This window comes from Emys orbicularis, chromosome 7, assembly GCF_028017835.1.
Source record: "Emys orbicularis isolate rEmyOrb1 chromosome 7, rEmyOrb1.hap1, whole genome shotgun sequence".
Lineage (NCBI taxonomy): Eukaryota > Metazoa > Chordata > Testudines > Emydidae > Emys > Emys orbicularis.
In genome coordinates, this window is record NC_088689.1 from 31,865,407 (window position 1) to 31,885,913 (window position 20,507).

The 20,507-nt window shown below is 38.9% G+C and overlaps 1 protein-coding gene across 5 annotated transcripts in view; it reads right to left on the bottom strand.

The window, feature by feature from the left end:
- Nucleotides 1-20,507, bottom strand: part of CPEB3 (cytoplasmic polyadenylation element binding protein 3) — a 166,804-nt gene that overhangs the window by 61,346 nt on the left and 84,951 nt on the right. The window lies entirely within an intron of this gene.

Sequence of the window (20,507 nt, forward strand, 5' to 3'; positions counted from 1 at the left end):
CAAAATATTTACAATGCAGGTGGCCATGGATCACAAATTTCCCATCCATGGGAAGAAAGGTCAATCTGTAATAGAAGCCAAAAAACTCTAGGTATATGGCAGACAATTGCTCTGCCACTTCTGTTTGGTATTGTGGGCAGGGTGGAGAGTATTCATGCGAAGTACAGAATGGGGAGTGCTCCTAATAAGATTCATGATCTGTAACTGCATAGTTGGGGGCTGTTTAGGCCTGGAACTGGAATTTCCTGGTGCAACATTTGGAGGGAAGATGGACTAGCACTGGGCCTGGCTGCATACTGGCTTGACCAATTCTTTAAGGTAAGAGTTGGCGGGCGGGGGGGAAGGGAAGAGAGCTGGTCTGAGGGGAAATTTCCACCCTTCCTGTTATTACTCATCTGAGGTGGCGGCCTCATTCAAGGTCATCATCCTACTGGAGGAGAGCTGCATCATTCCCTTGATAGCAGATTTTTTGGTTGATGGGAAGGGGGTCATCTTCAAACTACATGTACCATTTCTTCATCTCTTTGAATGAATTTAGAACAAAACCCAGCCAAAATACCAAAGTATAAATGATATTGTAGGATTCGGGTAAAAAATGAAAGACAGTTGGTTATGCTTACTGTTAACATTTAGGCTGCCTCTATACCAGAGGTGGGCAAACTTTTTGGCCTGAGGGCCACATTGGGGTTGCAAAACTGTATGAAGGGCCGGGAAGGGAAGGCTGTGCCTCCCCAAACAGCCCCCTCAGAACCTCCGACCCATCCAACCCCCCCTGCTCCTTGTCCCCTAACCGCCCCCTCCCAGTACCCCCACCCCAACCAACCCCCGGAATCCCACCCCCTATCCAACCTCCTTGCTCTCAGTCACCCACCCCCTGACAGGCCCCACAGGACCCCATACCTATCCAACCCCCCCTGTTCCCCATTCCCTGACCCCCGCACGCACGGAACCTCCACCCCATCCAACCGACCCCTGCTCCCTGTCCCCTGACTGCCCCCTAGGATCCCCCGTCCCTTATCCAACCCCCCAGCCTTGGCCCCCTTACCATGCCACTCAGAGCAGCATGTCTGGCAGCCGCACTGCCAGGCCGGAGCTAGATACGCTGCCGCTCTGCTCGGCAGGAACTCACAGCCCCACCGCCCAGAGCGCTGCATCTGTGGCGGTGTGGCTGCAGGGGAGGGGCCGGGAGCTCAAGGGCTGGGCAGGATGGTCCTGCGGGCTGGACGTGGCCTGTGGGCCATAGTTTGCCCACCTCTGCTCTATACTATGAGCAAGGTTTGACAACATGGCGATAAAAATCCACCGAGTCTTTTCTAAACTACAGAATCCATCATTGCTATTGCTTCAATACAGTTATGCTGCACCAGTGGTGATTTATGGGTCCCAGTTTTCATATTGATGAATCACTCATAGTTCAAACCTTTGCTGCTGGAGAAAGTTTTCTGCAAGGCTGGGTAGCAAAGCATATAACGGGTTGTATTTTTCCTAATGGCAAAAGGTTGTTTTTAAAATGCAAAAGTTAGGATGTACAACCAATTACAAATGTAGCAAAAACAAACAACTGCTCAAATCCCCTTCAACCAGCAAGATATTAATTTTCTATAACTGAATTTTGCGTTTGTTTGTCTTTTAGCCTAACGTTAAATTAGACATTTTGGAGATTTTGCTTGTTCCCCTCCTCAGCTTTTGGGACATTTACAATCACGTTCCTGCAAATTGTCCCAGTAGCAGAATGAGAGTAACAACAGTCCCTGGCTAGGCAGACAAAATATATATTGTGAGATCATAATGGAAAACAGGTTTCATTAGACTTCAAAAATCGTAATAGCTACACAATGAGCATGCTCACAATTGATTTTCAATTGTTTATCACTTATTCCTTTCAAATATGAAACAACCTTCCTCAAAATGTACTTTACCCACAAAATAAGTTGAGAATGTTTTGGTTCATCCCTGTAAGTTATTAGTGAGTAAAAATACCAAGAACATGAGCGATTTTCCTTGTATTTTCCTCCCCCCCCCCTCCCAATTCCATGCTTTATCACCATTTCAAAGGAAAAAATATCATGGAGCTATGTATGTGTGGAAACTGGGTTATAATGGAACACGATATAGACAATTATACCATTACTATCAAGAATGCCATAATTATGAATGCAATTGAAATTTATACTTAATTTTTAATACACATTTTCATTTCAGACTGTTTATTTTCCTCCCTCTAAGTACTTAAGAGTACCAGGCTACTGCACTAGAATTGCTTAATTTCTAATTTCCTCTATTGTCTCATCCAGACTATGGTCCAACATTACATTCCTTACACAAGCAACATCAATAAATGGGCATGTCTCAACAAGCAAAATGGGTGCATTTTTCCAATCATGATAACTTGGCATGTTTGAAAAGCACTGTTAAAATGCAGGCTAACATGTCAGAAGTGGTGTTAGCTCACCATCTTGTAGCCTTAAGCTAACCTAATTGAAAGACACCCCCTCTCTCATCAGGTTATGCAGCGTTGCTACACTGGCCTTACTAGTGTTACTATCTTATTTATTTACACATTTACTATATGGGACGGTGGATGTCATATTTATACCATTAAAAACATGAAAGTACTAATATTATATACATACACACACACACACACACACACACCCTAAATTTCTCAGAAAAGACTTTTATAAAATGACCTAAAGATAGATATTTAGTGACAACAATGCTCAGGTTTTCTGATATGCTGACTAACAAAATGCATACAGAAAAAATGAAATGACACAGAGAAGCTGAGGAACTACACTGTATATACATTTTTATTCAAAATGTTGTTTAATTATTTAGTGTTATGGAAAATAAACTGAATGACAACAAAATGATAACAAAATAAGCTTCATGTGTGCAAGTGAGTGTTACAGTAAAGAGCTTTTCAAGTATCATATTAAAATAACCCAAAAATAAATGAGTCCTTTTACAAGATGTAAAATATTCCCAAACTAATTGGTCTAAAATAATCTGAACAGAACTTGATGCTGCCATGCAAAAAAATTATTCAAGCAAACATCACAGAAAGTGGATTATGATATTAAGGAACTCATGGGTTACTAATATAAACAATTAAAATTAAGCTATAAAAGATAATGCAGCAGGCGAGTGCTTATCTAGTTGGGACAGCTGACTGAGGCCGGAAATGGGTAAAACAAACACTGAAATGCTATAATATAAACATGATTAAAATCAACCCTGAAGGGCCTGTTTATTTTTTTAAATCCCAAATTAATAAAATCATAACACACAATAGATTTAAATAGAAAACCATATGCATTTTTCCCATATGAATGAAATAAGACCAATTTCCTCATTTTAAAATATATAGTGGTGATAAAAGTTGGTCATAAAATATAAACATTTATTTGAAAATTCCTTTGGACAATTCTATTCAATATTTATATTCAAGTTGATTTTTAAAAAGCGCTAAAACGTCATTAGACCAGGGAATTTGGGAGTCAAAATGTACTTTTTATATTTCATTCAGCAATGTCACTGTTACACATGATACAAAACAAGAATGTTCAATTTGAGATAAAAATTATATAGTACCCTGCCTTGTTTACAGCACAAAGTCCAGGCCATTGCAGACTTAGCTAGAAGGAATAGTTCAATTAGTATTAGTCTGGTAGTATGGATTTCAGCTAAGTGTGACTCACCAAATCTGAATGTAGAGAGCTTCCAACAGGCTTTGCCCAAAATGTAGTTTACAAACACTAATGGGGAGAAAACACTTAGAAGCTAAACAGTTTTGAAATTATTGCTGTGGGAAGGCAGCAATGCATCAACAGGAAAATGAAAGAATCATCTACTTACTGTAATCAATAAGATCACAAGTACAACATTTCTGTGCGGTTATTACTGCTTATGAAAAAACACTATGGTGGAAGTGGCAACAGATTTTAGCCACCAGAGAATGACAATCACTCCCCCCAAAATGCACTGCCCATGGTGCCAAATATAGGGCCCTATTTTCATAAATCATATTATGAATAGCTTCAACATGCAAATCAAAGACGAGTGGCAGTCTCGGGTACACTGTAAATGAGACAGCCTACAATATGAACAGATATAATTCAGGAGCACCATATTTTAGTGATAGAATAAAAAGTTTTTCAAAATTGACTCTTTAGTGTAAACTTAATGAATGTGCAACTGAAATAACATTAGCAATTAGTGGATTCCTCCTATTGGGAAACTATGTAAACAATTAGTATGGACACTATTGTCCTGTTTATACCAGATTGGCTGGATATCACAGGTTTAATAGCTATTATAAAGTGTAATTTATATATACACATACAAGCACAGCATACATGAAAATTTTGCTATTTTGAGAAGTGAAGAGTCTATTTACCAGGAATTATACTGGCACAGACTCACCCATGGCAAACAGTAAGGATGTTATACAACTGCAAAACCATAACTGGATGTTTATTTCTCACTTATGCAATTCCCTGACCTTTGGTGGTGTATGATTTGCATAATGACAGCAGAGTTATTTATCAGAATTCAGGGATTTGCACGCTGGCCAGAAACTGAGAGACAACAACTTGGAGTGCAGAGATCTGCATAAATATTGTATAGCAATTATGCAGATCTAGGTATTCTAAAGGGTTACGTCCCATTCATGTTTCCACAACGAACATGGCCACTTCAACTTCTGACTCCCTTCCTGAGCCCACCACTTCACCTACCTCTAGAAATTCAATATAATTTAATTGAACAAGGAATTGCTTGTATGACAAGGAAGTGGGAGAGAGGAAGCTGAGGATTCTAAGCCTTCTTTAAGGACACAAAGGAGAAGACTATGGTAAAATGGGAAAGGGATTATAGATGGGAAGTTGAGTTGAGAGCAATTGATAATATGAGAAGAATTTAAAAGTAGAAAAGTCATACATGACTGAGAGGACCACAAGCACATTTCCAGTACAATAAAGTGCTTCCTGTTAACTTGGTAATAATCACATACTGCATAAACTAACTCCTTGAAAAGAAACACGAGCATACTGTAGCAGAAGGGGAAACCAGCACTTTTTTAAGCCACACACACATCGTGTTGTAGGAAAACAGAAAAAGGTAAACACCAAGTGTGAGTGAGTGAGTCTAGAGGATGATGTAATTAGTAAAGCCAAAGTAACATAAAATGCAGGGCAGAGGATTGTGACAGTATAGTAATAATAAATAAGTTAAGACTTGGAACTGTGACTAGGAATAAGCATTGAGAGAGACAGATCTTTAAAAGGGAGCAGGGACTATTTTAACAGCCTAGAGAATGGAAATGAGAGCTGATTTATTAATAGTAGTCTAAAGAATCAAAGTTATTAATATAACCCAATCACTATCCAATATTAAACAGTTTTTAACAAGGTTTGGAATACAGAGATGTCAGCTTTAGTACCATGGCTAACACACCATTAAAAAAAAATCCTTTTAACCTTTTATAAAAGATGAAAGAAAAGAAAGAAAAAACAGTTAAAGCATTTTAAATGTGAAGTATTAAATAAGGCATTCCTTTTAACATCCTTTGTTCCCTTTTGCTTTAGCTGGAGAGAATTTTGGAGGGGAAAAACCCTTGTTTTACAGTCTTTTGTGGTATCAACGATGGTAATAACTGTGCTTTTGGGGGGAAGTGAAGAAGTTAGTTGACATGGGTGGGAGTGGTCATAAGCTTAACACCATACTTAAATGGTATCAGTAAAATACTTTCTATTTCAATTAATTTAGTCTTTTTGTCATCTTCTTGCATCTTTTAAAAATAATTTTATATAACAGGACATTGTGACAGTTTATGAACTTTCACTTACTTTTAATTGTTGAGCTGACAATTAGGGTATATTTGTAGGCCCAGCTATCACAACATAATGCACAATAACGCGGATGCCAAAAGGTAAATACAACCTGTTCTGAAAGCAAGGAGGTAGGGAAGCGGGGGGGGGGGGGGAGGGGGGAAATGTGGTTATATGTCCCATACTTAAGTCTGAAACATGGTCATGTTAGTTGGATGACATGTAACAAGAGACAGCAGAAGACATTTCACATTATATTAATTACCAGCCAACATGAAACTGCTTTGTGTTAACTCAGTAATTACTATAGTACTGTCCATAGCATCAGATTCAGAAGCCTTTAGTCTCAGATTTCAGGATATGGTTATTATCACTAACTGTGATGTCATATATAGATGATAAAATTAAGGTATTTGGATAATGTACTAACTGTGCTCAGTTACAAAACTGTTACATAGAGTAAATGCTATGTCCTTCACAGTATGAAGATGTTTTAATGACTTTAATGGAGCTTCTTTTGAAGTAATTCAATAATTTTGCTTACAATGTTTATTTCTTATAAAAAGGCAGTTAATTAAGAGCAGTTCAGGACCATCTCACTTTGCATGGGTTACTATCTTTACTGTCACCATTACTGTCTCTCAGAAAGAATAAGGATGGGCATGAAGACCAATTATCCTCTTACATAGAGTAGAGAAGTTTGTGTTCATGACAGGTGCCAGTTTGGAAGCTCTGGAGACAGAAATTCTCTATATAGAGCTTCTCTACATTGTCCTGCCAACATGCCTCATCTAAGCCTGAAGAGGTCACTTCTATATTCAAGTCTGTATTTCAGTCTCCATTCCCAATCAATCCTTAAAGTGTCCACTGGAACTGCCAACAACAGTGCTAACTAATGTTAATTGTGGTGACACTTTTTGGTATGCTAATATATGCACTAGGAAATGGACTGCGACCCACTCATTTCACAGAGATCACTGAACAGCTATTAGATGGCAACAGCTTTCCACCAGCCCAGGATGCATTTTTACTAAATCTATATTCCTTTGCCAATATTGAGCTGTATCACTCCACCTGCTGTAACAGTAAGACAAGCTATACCAAAGTTTTTAACAGTTTATTCCATGAAACAGTCTGTAAAAAATGTCATAAAACAAATGGGATACATGGGGGAAGTGGGAATTATATGTACTATTTCCAAGTGAAAAACAATTTATAAAAAGTAAAATCTCACTCCACCCATGTATTTACATTCATAACAGAAGAATGGTATAAGAAAATACCATCCAAGGACAAATGAGTCAGTATATAGCATAGTAAAGCTACAAAAAGGCAACTATGTTTATTGTATATAATTTTCTGTGGAACAGCAATTCACAGACTATTTTCTGTTTTGCTTAAAAACTGGCAGCCTTGTCGGGACTTTTGAACCTTACCTAGTTGTCTGTGGCACAATTTCAGTGTGACCTGTAGCCCATAGGATTATTTTGCTAGCTATTATAGCCTACTAATCCAGCCAGCAGTATTAAAAATATGTTTCTTTTTCTGAAGTTAATCCATTTTATTCTTATATTTTATCAGTATTAATTCCTTGGAATTTAGGATGTGTTGAGGCATGTGTTTCCTAATAAGTTTTGCTGAAATGCAAGAAGCCTACGGGCCTGTAAGATCCAGTAAGATGTGCTATATAGTAAAAATCAGAATTAGTTATAACTATGTCAGCATAAAAGCTGGCAACCTTTGGCACAGATAAGAATGGTCCCTGAACTTTGGGGAACCAAAGGGAGGAACTATCCACATCACAGGTTTATCCAGCTTCTACAACCAGTTGGTAACCGCAGGGTACACCACAACTCAAGGTCATCAAGAGAGCCTAGGTTGGCAGTTTTGGAGTGAGATAATCCTTATTAATATATTTAGAAAGTAAGTGTCATAATCCACTAACCTATAGGAGAAGGGTACCCATAAATTTCTTAGGGTACGGAAACAAGATTTGGGTATAGTAGGTTGGACCTGAATTACATAGGTCAGGATCCTATAAAATACCTTGTAAGAGAGTTAAGTTAGTGAGTTCTTTTCTTAAATCTTCTTCTTGTAGCTGCTTTGGAGTTGGTTCTTTTCTTCTTCTATCACGCTATCAGCTCAGCTTGTGCAGTATAGTATAACTACTCAACATTCCTAACCATTGGGGAAGCCAGCACCATTGCATAATCGGGCATGCCAGGAGCGAGGCTGGTCCTTCACCTCCTATTACTGGGTCTTCAAGGAAGGGTTTGAGTATGTTAGGTTAAGGTACTTATAATAGAAATGTTACTACCAGGAGTTTTGGAATTCTTTTACTGTTTTGCAGTTATAAGTTTCATTGCATTTCTTATTTTATCAATTTGGTATTGTCCTCAGTGTACGCGTTCTTGCCAAGCACCCCGAGAGTCCTCTCCCGATATACAACTCTCTGAGTTCTTGAACTCTGTAGTCTGAATTGGACAAGAACCTATAAATCTTCTGGTCCAGATGCTATCAGTGGCAAGCCATAAGAACTAATCCATCAAATTCAGGTCAACAATGCCAACATATGTCTTTATTCACTCATTCCCTATACACAGGGACTGTTCCTCCCTAGCCACACACCCTCATCAATGCCAATAAAACATCCTTTAAAGCATGAAAGGGAAGAACTTGAAGAACACACAGGGTTTTTAAAACCTTACACTTTTGCAAGGTAAATGTAATGTTTTAACAATGTGCGACAAATTTCTAGGGCCAGTTTTGAAAGGTTGCTTATTTGGTTAAGCAAATCTAGGATGAAGACAAGTAGAATGTAGTGACAATATTGCACTAAGGCTATCCATTGTTTCCATGAAGCAAAAAAGGAAGAAAACTGAAGCACTGCAATTTTAACTGCATCTCAAATAGTTCTGTGAATCTGATGAAAAAAAGCAGAGTTTCAAGGACTGCTATTTCCCCACATATCTGCTTACAAAATCTAAAACTGGCATGAAATTGCATTTGAAAGACTATCATATTGCATGTGTACAAGAAGGTAGAGTAACAGTTGCTATGGGAATTGCTGAATATCCGGTCTTTTGTATGTTTTTTTTAAAAAAAACATTTAAACCTTATTTCTTTTTATGATACATATGGTCTCAAGAATTAGCTGCACCATTTCAACAATAGCAAATCTTAAGAAGACTGAACTGGAACATTAGAAGTTATCATAATGAAAGCATCTGTAAAGACTTAAGCCTGGTCTACACATAATTTTTGAGTATAGTGTAACTATATTGGTTAGGGGTATTATTTTTATACCATTATAGTTATACAAGTACAAAACAAATCCTAGTGTGGATGCAGTTATCCTGGTATAGAAGTGCCTTTTACCAGTATAGCTTTTATTCCCTTTTCCTGTTGGCAGAGCTGGGAAGAGAACCCAGAACTCTTGACACTCAACCATGAGCTTTAATCTTTAGCACCCACTTCCTCCTTTTGAAGTTGTATAACAACATATTTATTAAGGGCCGGTACTGCTACCAATATCATGTTGAGGAATACACTTTTCTTCAAAGATACTTGTCTTAATGGATTTCTACTCTTGGAGACAACAGAGATCTTGCCAAAGGACAAAACCAGAATAGATAAATATGCTTAGAATAGTACACAGCAACAACTTTTCATATTTTACACTCAGACACACGTGTTTACAGGAATAAGATATTTCTCAAAAGAATGCCATAGTGGGCAAAGGAAATCAAAGAGCATCCTAAAATAAATTGAACTCTAACAAGGTGGAAAGTCTGGGCACTCAATATACTGAAAATAGTTGGTGGAGAAAGTAGGGGGTTGGATTTTTGTTTTTTTAAAAAGAAAGACCAATTAGCCAATCCAATTACAATTTTGTCTCTGGAGAATGCACTTAAGTAATAGTGCTTGGTAAACATATGCTGAAAAGACCATTTACTTTCAAATCTACTGAATTGACACATAATGGACATCGACATGACCTTCAAGAGCTAAGCTTTCCAGTCAGTAGCAGTGAAAAGTGAAAAATAGTCTTCTAGACATGGTACTCTAAGAAGTTAGTCAATTAGCACCAAGTGAAACAAATCTGAGTAAGCTCCCTTAGAACTTTAGTCAACTGCAGTTAAAAGCCTAAAGCTTTAGAACATGAGGGGAAGGGCTTCCTCAGGATGGGCATGCATACAGCTCTAACTAGTTGCACTGGAACTCCATAACCACCTTTGGAAACACCTTAAGGTAAGTCTGTAGCAAATTAATTTTGACAAGTTTATTGTAAAGTCATTAAGTCACTAGAGACTTAAACAAGCTGAAGACACAGCCACCAAGAAAATCATCTTCCATGTACGAAACTTGAGTTCACATACCCAGTAGATCAAAGGGAGCTTTAAGCAGCTTAGTTATGTCCACATTAATAGCTTGTAACATGGGGGATTTTTTGGAAGAGGTTTTCAAATGCATTAAACCCTGTTATGACCCTGATCACATGGGTCTATAGAGAAGCTAGTCTATTTTCAATATGTGCATGGTAGGAAATGGTACAGATGCCAGATTAATTTGTTGAGAAGTGGTCTTTAAGCCAGATTTGAACAAAAAAGGTCACCAGTTTGTGTGAGATATGTAAAAGGATCTACAACCACAAATTGTATATATCCTTCTGGAGGACTCCTAATAGAAACAGAAGGAACATGAAACACCTACTCAGAAATAGTATCCATCTGGACTTCTACGGACTTTCCCTTTTACTGGCAAGGAAAGAAATCTTCAGCTGAGATGTAGATGGGTGCCCTGGTTCTCTGATCAGATGGCTTAAGCAGAATTAAACTTTTCTAAAGCTATACAATTATAGGACCGTTCTTTTAAATTCTGTACTTTATAGAATTGGTTGGTATGTCTTGCTGGGGGATTTGGCCAATTAGAATACTATAAAACTAATAGTTAAATTCTATAAAACAAGCTGGACTGTGGAAGTAGTCTTGACTATTAAGCACATTCCCGTTACTGTTAAGAGTGGGGAACTTCCTCATTGCAGACCTAAACTTCCACACAGTTTTGTCCTAAGACGTTTTTATCCAAAATGGAAATTATTTATTCTCTGAATTACCACCATCTTTTCATCTCCCTGAAATTTCTTGTCTGATCTTTTCCTTTTAGAGTATGTCTACAGTGCGATAAAAGACACGATGCATCAAGTGCCAGAGCCAGGTCAGCTGACTCGGGCTTGTGGGACTCAGGCTGCAGGGTTATAAAATTGCAGTGTAGACGTTCAGGCTCAGGCTGGAGCCACTGTAATTTTTACCGTCCTGCACCCTCCGCCCTGAGAGCCTGAATCATCTGACCCAGGCCAACTGCAGCTGTGCTGTGAGGCTTTTATTGCAGTGTAGACATTCTCTTAAGATTAGGGCAGGGATAATGTCTACATCTTGTATAGCACAAACACATTGTTACTGTTTATCAGAAAAATGTTATTTCAACGGAATGAAATCCACACCACTGATGGGTGATGAAGCCAGAAGTTAATTTGTTCAGGTCATTCCAAATTCAAGCAAATATAAAACCACAACATCTAGTATTCGTATTGCAACTTGTTTTACTAAAGACCTATTTTAAAGAGTTTTAAGAAAGTTAAAAATACTCTCTAGTTCTCTTAATTATTGGGATCAATTTTCAAACCCCCCATTTCATGGGAAATACAACCTAGATGGAGCTACTATAAGGTAGCTGCATAAGTGATAAGAAAACCACTCCCAGAGAGTAATCATCAGTGGTTCACAGTCAAGCTGGAAGAGCATATCAAGTGGGGTCCTGCAGGAATCAGTTTCTGGGTCTGATTCTGTTCAATATCTTCATCAATGATTTAGATAATGGCATAGAGAGTACACTTATCAAGTGTGCGGATGATACCAAGCTAGAAGAGGTTACAAGTGCTTTAGAGGATTCAAATTCAAAATGATCTGGACAAACTGGAGAAGTGGTCTGAAGTAAATAGGATGAAATTCAGTAAGGACAAATGCAAAAGTACTCCACTTAGGAAGGAACAATCAGTTGCACACATACAAAATGGGAAATGACTGCCTAGGAAGGAGTACTGTGAAAAGGGATCTGGGGGTCCACACTTCCTTAGTATCATGAATCCAAGTATATGCATTTCAAAGAAAAATATATTGAATTTAATTTTTTTTTTTTAAAAGACCCAATAAAGTCTTGTAATGTTCAAAAAAGTCAGTTTTAAAGTCCAACATCTCTAGAGAGCTGAAGGGCTAGAAGCAAATGTTTCTCTCACTAGAAAACTGGAATCTCCCTTACTTAGTAATATAAATACTTGTCGGAAAAGAAGGAACCAAATGTGTGAGGGTTTTTTTATTAGTATATTCATCTTTGAATGGAAGCTAAGCATGGAAAGTTTAATCTAAGAAACAGTAAATTTTTCGGAAAGTTAGGACTATGTGAGACTAAGAGCTAAAGTTAAGAGAGTTTGTGTAAACTGAACTATAGGGATCGCTGTCATATTACAAAGTAATCGTATTTATATAACTACAGGCATCTCTAATATACAGTCCACTATTCCTTGTTGTGTGAGTAAATGATTTTTTTGGCTTGGTGGCTCAACCAAAACCAAACAGATTTCAGGGTTCCCAAAGTAAATTTTTTTTATTTTTCTAGTAACTTTCTGTTTGAGGTCAAATGAAATGTTTCATTTGACCCCAAACAAAAAGATGTTTCATTTCTAATGTTTTTTTAAACTTGTTTTTAATACAAATGGAAGTATAATTTAATAGAAAAAGCAGTTTTGAATCAAAACAAAAATGTTGTTACAAAAATATCCAAAGAGTTTGATTTTTTCAGAATTTTATTTTCTTTTTTTTTCCCCCAGACAAAACAATTTAGCAAGTTTACAAAATGTAAACTTTCAGTAATTTCAATCAACTCAAATATGCATTCTTGACAAAAAAAATTGCTTCACAAGAATGTTGCCCAGCTCTATTGCTAACCCCAAATGTTCATTTTAGTTAATATAAGTTTGTGTGCAAGAACTGTACGATCAAGTAGAGACACTTAATATGCTGTAGGAAAACATGGATCTACTGCTTACATTTCTATAACTGACAGAATCAGATCACCATAATAAAATGCAAAACAAACAACATTAACATTATCAATTATTGTTATAAGTTTTAATGGCCATTTGAAATGTTTAAATGTACAAAAATCCCAATTTACAAATACTATTTAAGAAGCATTCTGATATCTTTCCCCATTAAACTGACAGATGTTTAGATAATACAAATGTAAGTGAAAATCAATCTCTTATCCAATTAAAATAGTATCAAATGGAATCTCTGCTTTCTTCCATCCCACACCTCCCATTGTTCACTAGAATGTGAACTGAATAGCTGCAAAGCATCCTGTTGTCAAGCAATCTGCCTCAGCAATTTCACGCCAAATGAGTGCGGTTGTTATGCATTATAAATATGTTCCAAATGGCTGTGTGTGTCTGAAAATAATACCTGCTTTCTGATGAACACTTTTGGTTGTTTTTTTGTTTGTTTGTTTTTAAATGAAGAAAGAAAAAAATGTGTTTTCATTATAAAATGGCATATTTTGTTAATTAGCTAATATTTTCCTCTTACTAGTACCGGGGGAAAAGCCTGGTAAAAGGACGTGTGTGGAAGGATGAAAGAGGGAACAGAGCTAAGGTTGTGAAGGATGGCCTGTGCTGTACTGTGGTGTATGCCGTGGATGGAGGAGTAGAGAATGGGTTCTGTTAGGTAAATTAACTTTTTGTTTCCTTGCTTTTGTGAGTTTGTGTCAGATATGCTGTATATGTAGCAACCTTAACTGCTTCCAAATTAAGTTTTTTCTATTATTATTTTATTATGTTGCAAAAGCAATATGTACAAGTGTTTTTACTTTAACATGCTACAATTCTGGAATTGTTATGTAGCTTTTTTTAAAATGATGGGCAATATGACACAGTAGTTTAAGAAACTGTTGCTATTTCCTTCACTTTCCATCATCTGTGTTCTAGGGAATTACATGGCAAAGAAAACGGCTTCTATCCTCTACTTTTTTTTGTTAAGGGATCTTTGAAAGCTAAAAACGTATTCTCTTTCCCTCTCCAAAACCGTGGTGAGTGTTCCCTTTAGTTTTAATTCCTCCTCTGCACTCTTTCATTCTTCAAGTAAAATTGGGAAATATTGTGAACGAAAGGCATTAACTAGTTTAAGACTCCCTTATCTTCGCCTAAATCACTCTTGGCTTCTGTTTATACCCACCCTTTCACAAAACAGAAAGGAAACTCATACATTAAAAAAAAAAAAATCTCAATAACTGTGTGATGCAGTTCATCCAAAAGGTGTGAGAAGACAAGTGTCTCATAATAAAATGAGCAATTGAGTTTCCCTGCCCCTCTCTCCAGACCTTCTCCAGGTCAAGAAGGAAACTCTTACCTCTTGCATAGCTACTAACATTTTAAAAGTTTTCAGGGATAATTTTTCCAGTAAGCGGAAGAGTGCCTGGTCTGATAGTTAGGGCACTGGACTGGGCCTCAGGATATCTGAGTCCTATTCCATCTCTGTGACTGACTTCCAGTCAGGTAGAATATTTCCAATAAAATTCCAGTAAAAGCCTTAGGGAACCAAAGTCAGAGCGTGGCTGAATTAAGTAATTGTCACCCATGCTTACCTTTTCTAATTTATAAATTTTAAATGAATGTTAACTTAATTTGCTCTCGTCACCACTTTGCAAGCAGTCTCTACTCAGCCCCCAAGAGGCATCCTGCCAATCATGGAAGGCCGCAGCTTCCACTGGAGGCTGCTACTTTGCTGGAGATTAAACATTTGTGATGCCAGTAAAATGAGTTCTATTGGCTGTTGTCATAAATCAAGCTACTTTAATAAAGCTTTACCAAAAAAAGTAAGTATGTTAAATCTTAAGCAGGGGGCATGGACATTTCCTTTATCAAAACAAGGGAAAACCCTTAAGTTCTAAATGATGGGCAAAATACAAGATTCAAGATCCCTAAATTCTGAAGCAAGATCCATTGATTCTACAACACATTGGTGCAATGACTGGAAATTCTCTAGTAAGTTAATTTAAATTCTAAAATAGAGATTTTAAATGTTATCTCAATATTAGACACTCGAACTTTTTAAAAACAGAGTAATTTTTTAAAATTACAGTATCTGATAACCCTTTAAATGTAAATTTCCAGATTACTTTTTTTAAATGAAGATTAAGGTTTGGTTTTCTCTTGTGAACTTTATAAAGGTCATTTCAACAACAGAGAAATGGATTTATTGACTATGTACCTGATCCTGCAAACTGTCCTACACAGGCACATGGAACAGTTTCCAGGATGGGGACCTATCTAGGGAAAACAGCAAAACTGATTACACACAAAGTCATGTGAAAAGCTTGAAATACAACTCAAACCAAAGGGAAAATTGTTTACTAACTTAAGTTGATTGCCTTAAGTGTTAGTTGCAACTATAGTAGGGATACAATTTTCACACAGAAGGGCAATTTTCAAGTTAAAAAATTCCTATTAAAATAGATTTATTTTATGCTTCCTCCACATTCAGTTTTCAGTATGTACAATACTTTTGTATTAACAAAGCATAACTGCATCACAGAATTTGTCATGCAGGAAGCTGGAGTTTTTGGCAACTGTTTAGGGAACAGTTGGGCCTTTTAGCACCTGAGAATGCATTGGAGGAATGTGAGATAAGCACATTAACTAGATGGGGATCGGGATCAAAGTATGGACTACATTCTGCCACTCTGACTCATCTTTAGTAGTATTCTTATACTATTAATTAGAAGCCCTTAACTTCCATGTAACATACTAAAACTCTTCAAGAAAGCCAATGAAACAGACTCTCTCATGTGTATCTCCCACCAAGATGTTTAAAATGTTCATTAGGATTTGTTTTTATTCTATATTCTATGTACTTCACAAGGCAAGAGGGCCAGTCTGTTATTGGATCATATGATTAGATTGGATCATTTACTGCATAAGGTGAGTAACTTCTTCTTTGAATAGGTCCCCATTGTTTGCTCCACTTAGGTGACTACCAAGCAGTATCCCTGGAAGGAGAAGGGCGCTTCAGAGTCAGATCTGATACTGAAGACCGAACTGCTTTGCCAGCCGCAGCATCTGACTGGAAGCATGAACCAAGCCGTAACATTTGGACAAAGTATGTATTGAAGTCCAGGTTGCAGCTCTGCAAATTTAAACAACTGGAACATTTTCAAATAGCGCCATACAGATAGACTGGAACTTTGTAGAATGGGCAAGTACTTGAGAAGGAGGTTGAGACCCATAACAAAATATAATATACCAAGATACACCTTGAGATTCTTTGGGTGGAAATTGTGGATCCTTTGCATATGTCTGTAAAAGAAATAGAAGAGTCTGGTAGACTTTAACAGCTTGTTTCTGTCCAAATAAAAGGCTAAAGCACCTCTGACATCCAAGGTATGGAAGGCAATTTCCTCTCTGATCAGATGTGGCTGTGGGAAAAAACTGGAAGATTAATAACCTCATTAATTTGAAATTCAGAAGATACTTTAAGTAGAAACTTAGGATGTGGCCACAATAAAACTTTTTTCTTGGAGAAAACTGTAAAGGGAAGATCTACCATTAAAGCTCCAGTTTCTCTGACTCTCCAGGCAGAAGAGATGGCCACCAAGAAAGCCATCGTCATAGATAGGTGACACAGAGAACTCATGGCCAATGGCTCAAAGGGAGGTTTCATAAGGTAATTAAGTACCAAGTTTAAGTCCAATACAGGGGTGGGCTCTAATTTGCAAATTCATCAATCCCTTGACAAATTTTGCTGTTGTTGCATTGGCAAACAGTGGATATCCCTCTATCAGTGAGCGAAAGGCTGTGATAGACACCAAGTGAACCTTGATGGAACTTATAGAAAGACTACTCTTTTTCAATTCCAATGAGTAATGGAGAACAGTGGAGAGGGAAGAATGAACAAGCAAAAACTGTTGCAGGATGCACCATTCTTTGAAGGTAAGCATTTCACATACATAGCTTCCTGCTGTTGAACAATACCTGTTGTACTTCTGCTGAGTAGAATGTCTCTATACTCAAGAGCCACTGAGGAGCCAAGCTTTGAGTCAAAACTTTCTAGCGTTGGGATGAAGAATCCAACTGGAATCCTGGGAAAGCAGATGTGGAACAGCTTTTCAATGGTGGACAAGAAGCAGGGCGAATCAAGTAAGGATACCATATGTGTCTTGTCCAAGGAATGAGGAAGTGTGACCCTAACAGTATCCCTATCCCAGAAGGCAAAGGGCCCCCTGGCAGTGAGTTTCAGCTGGCCTGACCAGCTGAGTGTTCTCCAACTCACTATTGTTATAATGTGTATCTGAAAGGTGTCATATAATGATTTTGGAAAACTAACACCACGCTGGTTATTAATATCACTGTGAAACGTTTGTAACAACAGTTTAGGTGAAATTATGGATACTCTCTGGTATGTTTTGGAGACTAAACAGACAAAGGAGGCAAAACAGGTTTTTCCAGATGAAGGGGAAGGGACACATCTCTAGTTCAGTGGCAAACTGAGCCAATTGTGACTGGTAACATGGACAATGGACTTTTCATTTGCATTGGAGGTTGCAGGAAGGGCATTTGTATTGTAAAAATCACAGGAGACTGCAAAATCAACATGATGTCAGCTCCCGGGGGGACATGGCAAGCAGAGAGTCAAGCTGAACCCCATAGGAGGGCTTCCTGACTTGTAAAAACAAAGACAATCCCTCTGGGGATATAAAAAAAATTACCAAGACTCCATCTTTATTCATCACCTTAGGAGACAAAGAAACCAAGCAATTTGTTTTCTGTGATGGATCCTGGCCTGAATGTAAAATAAAGAAGCTTCTTGTGAGGGGGTGAAATGCAAAAATAAGTGTCCTGAAGGTCAAGGGCTGTGAACCAATCTCTGGAATCTAACAACGGCATTATAGCTGTAAGAGTTATAATAAACATCACCAGCTAACCAGTTTCAACCTTTTGCTTGAATGGGCGATCACAGAGACGTACGATTCCCTGGGTGACTAACTTTTACTTCAAGATCATAAGGCATAGTTTTAAATATAATTACATTATTCTTTAAAAAATTATTCATACACACATCTCACAATGACTGTGAGGACTGAGAAATTACAAGCTTTCAGTAGAGACCTCACATGCTACTCTTCATAGATAATACCATGAAAGTGATTTGTTAGATGCAGTGAGTTTGCAAGGTCTGAACCAGGAGTTGCTTGTAAAGAACAATGAACCATTTTTCAGCTAGCACCAATGGGCCCATGTGCCACAACTTCCTCTAATAGAATTTGGAGCCAGTCTTCAATGCACTTCATCAGCTCCTGAAATTGCTTAAAATCGCCAGCCAAAGAAGGTGGTGGAGGTATTACAGCCTCATCTGCGGACGATAATGAAATATTCATTTGAGGTGTCACCTCCTGTCTGTTTTTTCCTCTTGCCCCTTGAAAGTCTCCTCTCTGAGAGGTTCGGGCTGTTGAGGATGAAGTGGTGGATCAGGCAAGTGACTCTCTCTATGATCCCCCCAGGGAGAAAGTAGGGGCTTTTGAGAACTGTTGGCAATAAACAGCCAAAGATCCCAATAAGTTCGCAGAGGCGACCCATAGAATAGGGGAGGCAACATCCACTGTTGGTCATACCAATGAGATAGGGCTCAAGATCATTTTTTTCCTTTCAGCATAGGCCAAAGGAATAGTCCTTTCCACGGCAGACAGACAGAAATCTGGGAATCAGAGCAATCCTTCTCAACATAATCTAAAGGTGGGGTGGGAAATGGAGATGGGGATGGTTGTCTGCCCTGTGTGGTAAATACTGGAGAGCTGGAAGGCACCAGGGAAAGATATGGTCTCTGTGATCCAGAAGATCTTAGTACTGACAGCCGTTCAAGTGCTGGACAACAATGGAGATTCCAGCACCTCTGAAACAAATAGATATCTGGAATATCTGAATTACTGCAATACCGGACATATCTAAGCTGAGACAGGACCCTAAAGTTACCTATCTATGTACCAAGGACAGCAGTGCTTGATGAGATGGCATAAGTATGAGGATGCTGAAAGCTTTGGTGGTGCATGTGTGGAGGTTGAAAATAGTATAGAAGAAGCCGTCGTCTTCTGGTATACCTGTGTAATAGCTTGGGACACTGGGTTGGGTACTGAGGGTGGAACAGAGGAGTATGAATATGGTACAGACTTCTTCGAAGCAGAATGCTTAGTCTCTCTTCTGGATGGTCATGTCTAGTTGGTAGCAAGGGAGGTTTCAGTACTAAAGTATGCTTGGTACCGCGGCACTTGGAAAAGGTTGAAGTTTGCATTGAACTTCTGATACTGGAACAGCATAGGGACCTAATGATACTTGCTTTGGGACCTGAGGTCTCTGAAATGGTCCCTTTGTGAGATGACCAATATTTCTTTGAAGATTCTCTGGTAGGAGATCTAGAGCTCCCCTTCCTTGGAGTCTTATGAGTACTCTCTGTGGTCTTATCCTGCAATGCGCTCTGTGACTAGGGCCTGGTCTACACTACGAGTTTAGGTCGACTTTAGCAGCGTTAAATCGAATTAAGCCTGGACACGTTCACACGACGAAGCCCTTTCTTTCGACTTAAAGGGCCCTTTAAACCGGTTTCTTTACTCCACCTCCGACGAGGGGATTAGCGATAAAATCGGCCTTAGCGGGTCGGAATTGGGGTAGTGTGGACAGAATTCGACGTTATTGGCCTCCGGGAGCTATCCCACAGTGCTTCATTGTGACCGCTCTGGACAGCGCTCTCAACTCAGATACACTGACCAGGTAGACAGGAAAAGCCCCGCGAACATTTGAATTTCATTTCCTGTTTGCTCAGCGTGGAGAGCACAGGTGACTACGCAGAGCTCATCAGCACAGGTAACCGTGATGGAGTCCCAGGATCGCAAAAGAGCTCCAGCATGGACCGAACGGGAGGTACGGGATCTGCTCGCCATATGGGGAGATGAATCAGTGCTAGCTGAACTCCGTAGCAGTAAACGAAATGGCAAAATATTAGAAAAGGTCTCCAAGGCCATGAAGGACAGAGGCCATGACAGGGACGCACAGCAGTGCCGCGTGAAAATTAAGGAGCTACGGCAAGCCTACCACAAAGCCAGAGAAGCAAACGGAAGGTCCGGGGCAGAGCCGCAAACATGCCGCTTCTACGAGGAGCTGCATGCCGTTCTAGGGGGTGCAGCCACCACTACCCCAACCGTGTGCTATGACTCCCTCACTGGAGAAACACACAGGGAAGCGGGTTCGGGGTATGAGGAAGAGGAGAATGGAGATAATGTAGATAGCTCACAGCAGCAAGGAAGCGGAGAAACCGGTTTCCCCAAGAGCCAGGATATGTTTATCACCCTGGACCTGGAACCAGTAACCCCCGAACTCACCCAAGGCGTGCTCCCAGACCCTGAGGGCACACAGGGGACCTCTGGTGAGTGTACCTTTGTAAATATTACACATGGTTTAAAAGCAAGCGTGTTTAATGATTAATTTGCCCTGGCAATCGCGGCCAGTACAGCTACTGGAAAAGTCTGTTAACGTGTATAGGGATGGAGCGGAAATCCTCCAGGGACATCTCCAGAAAA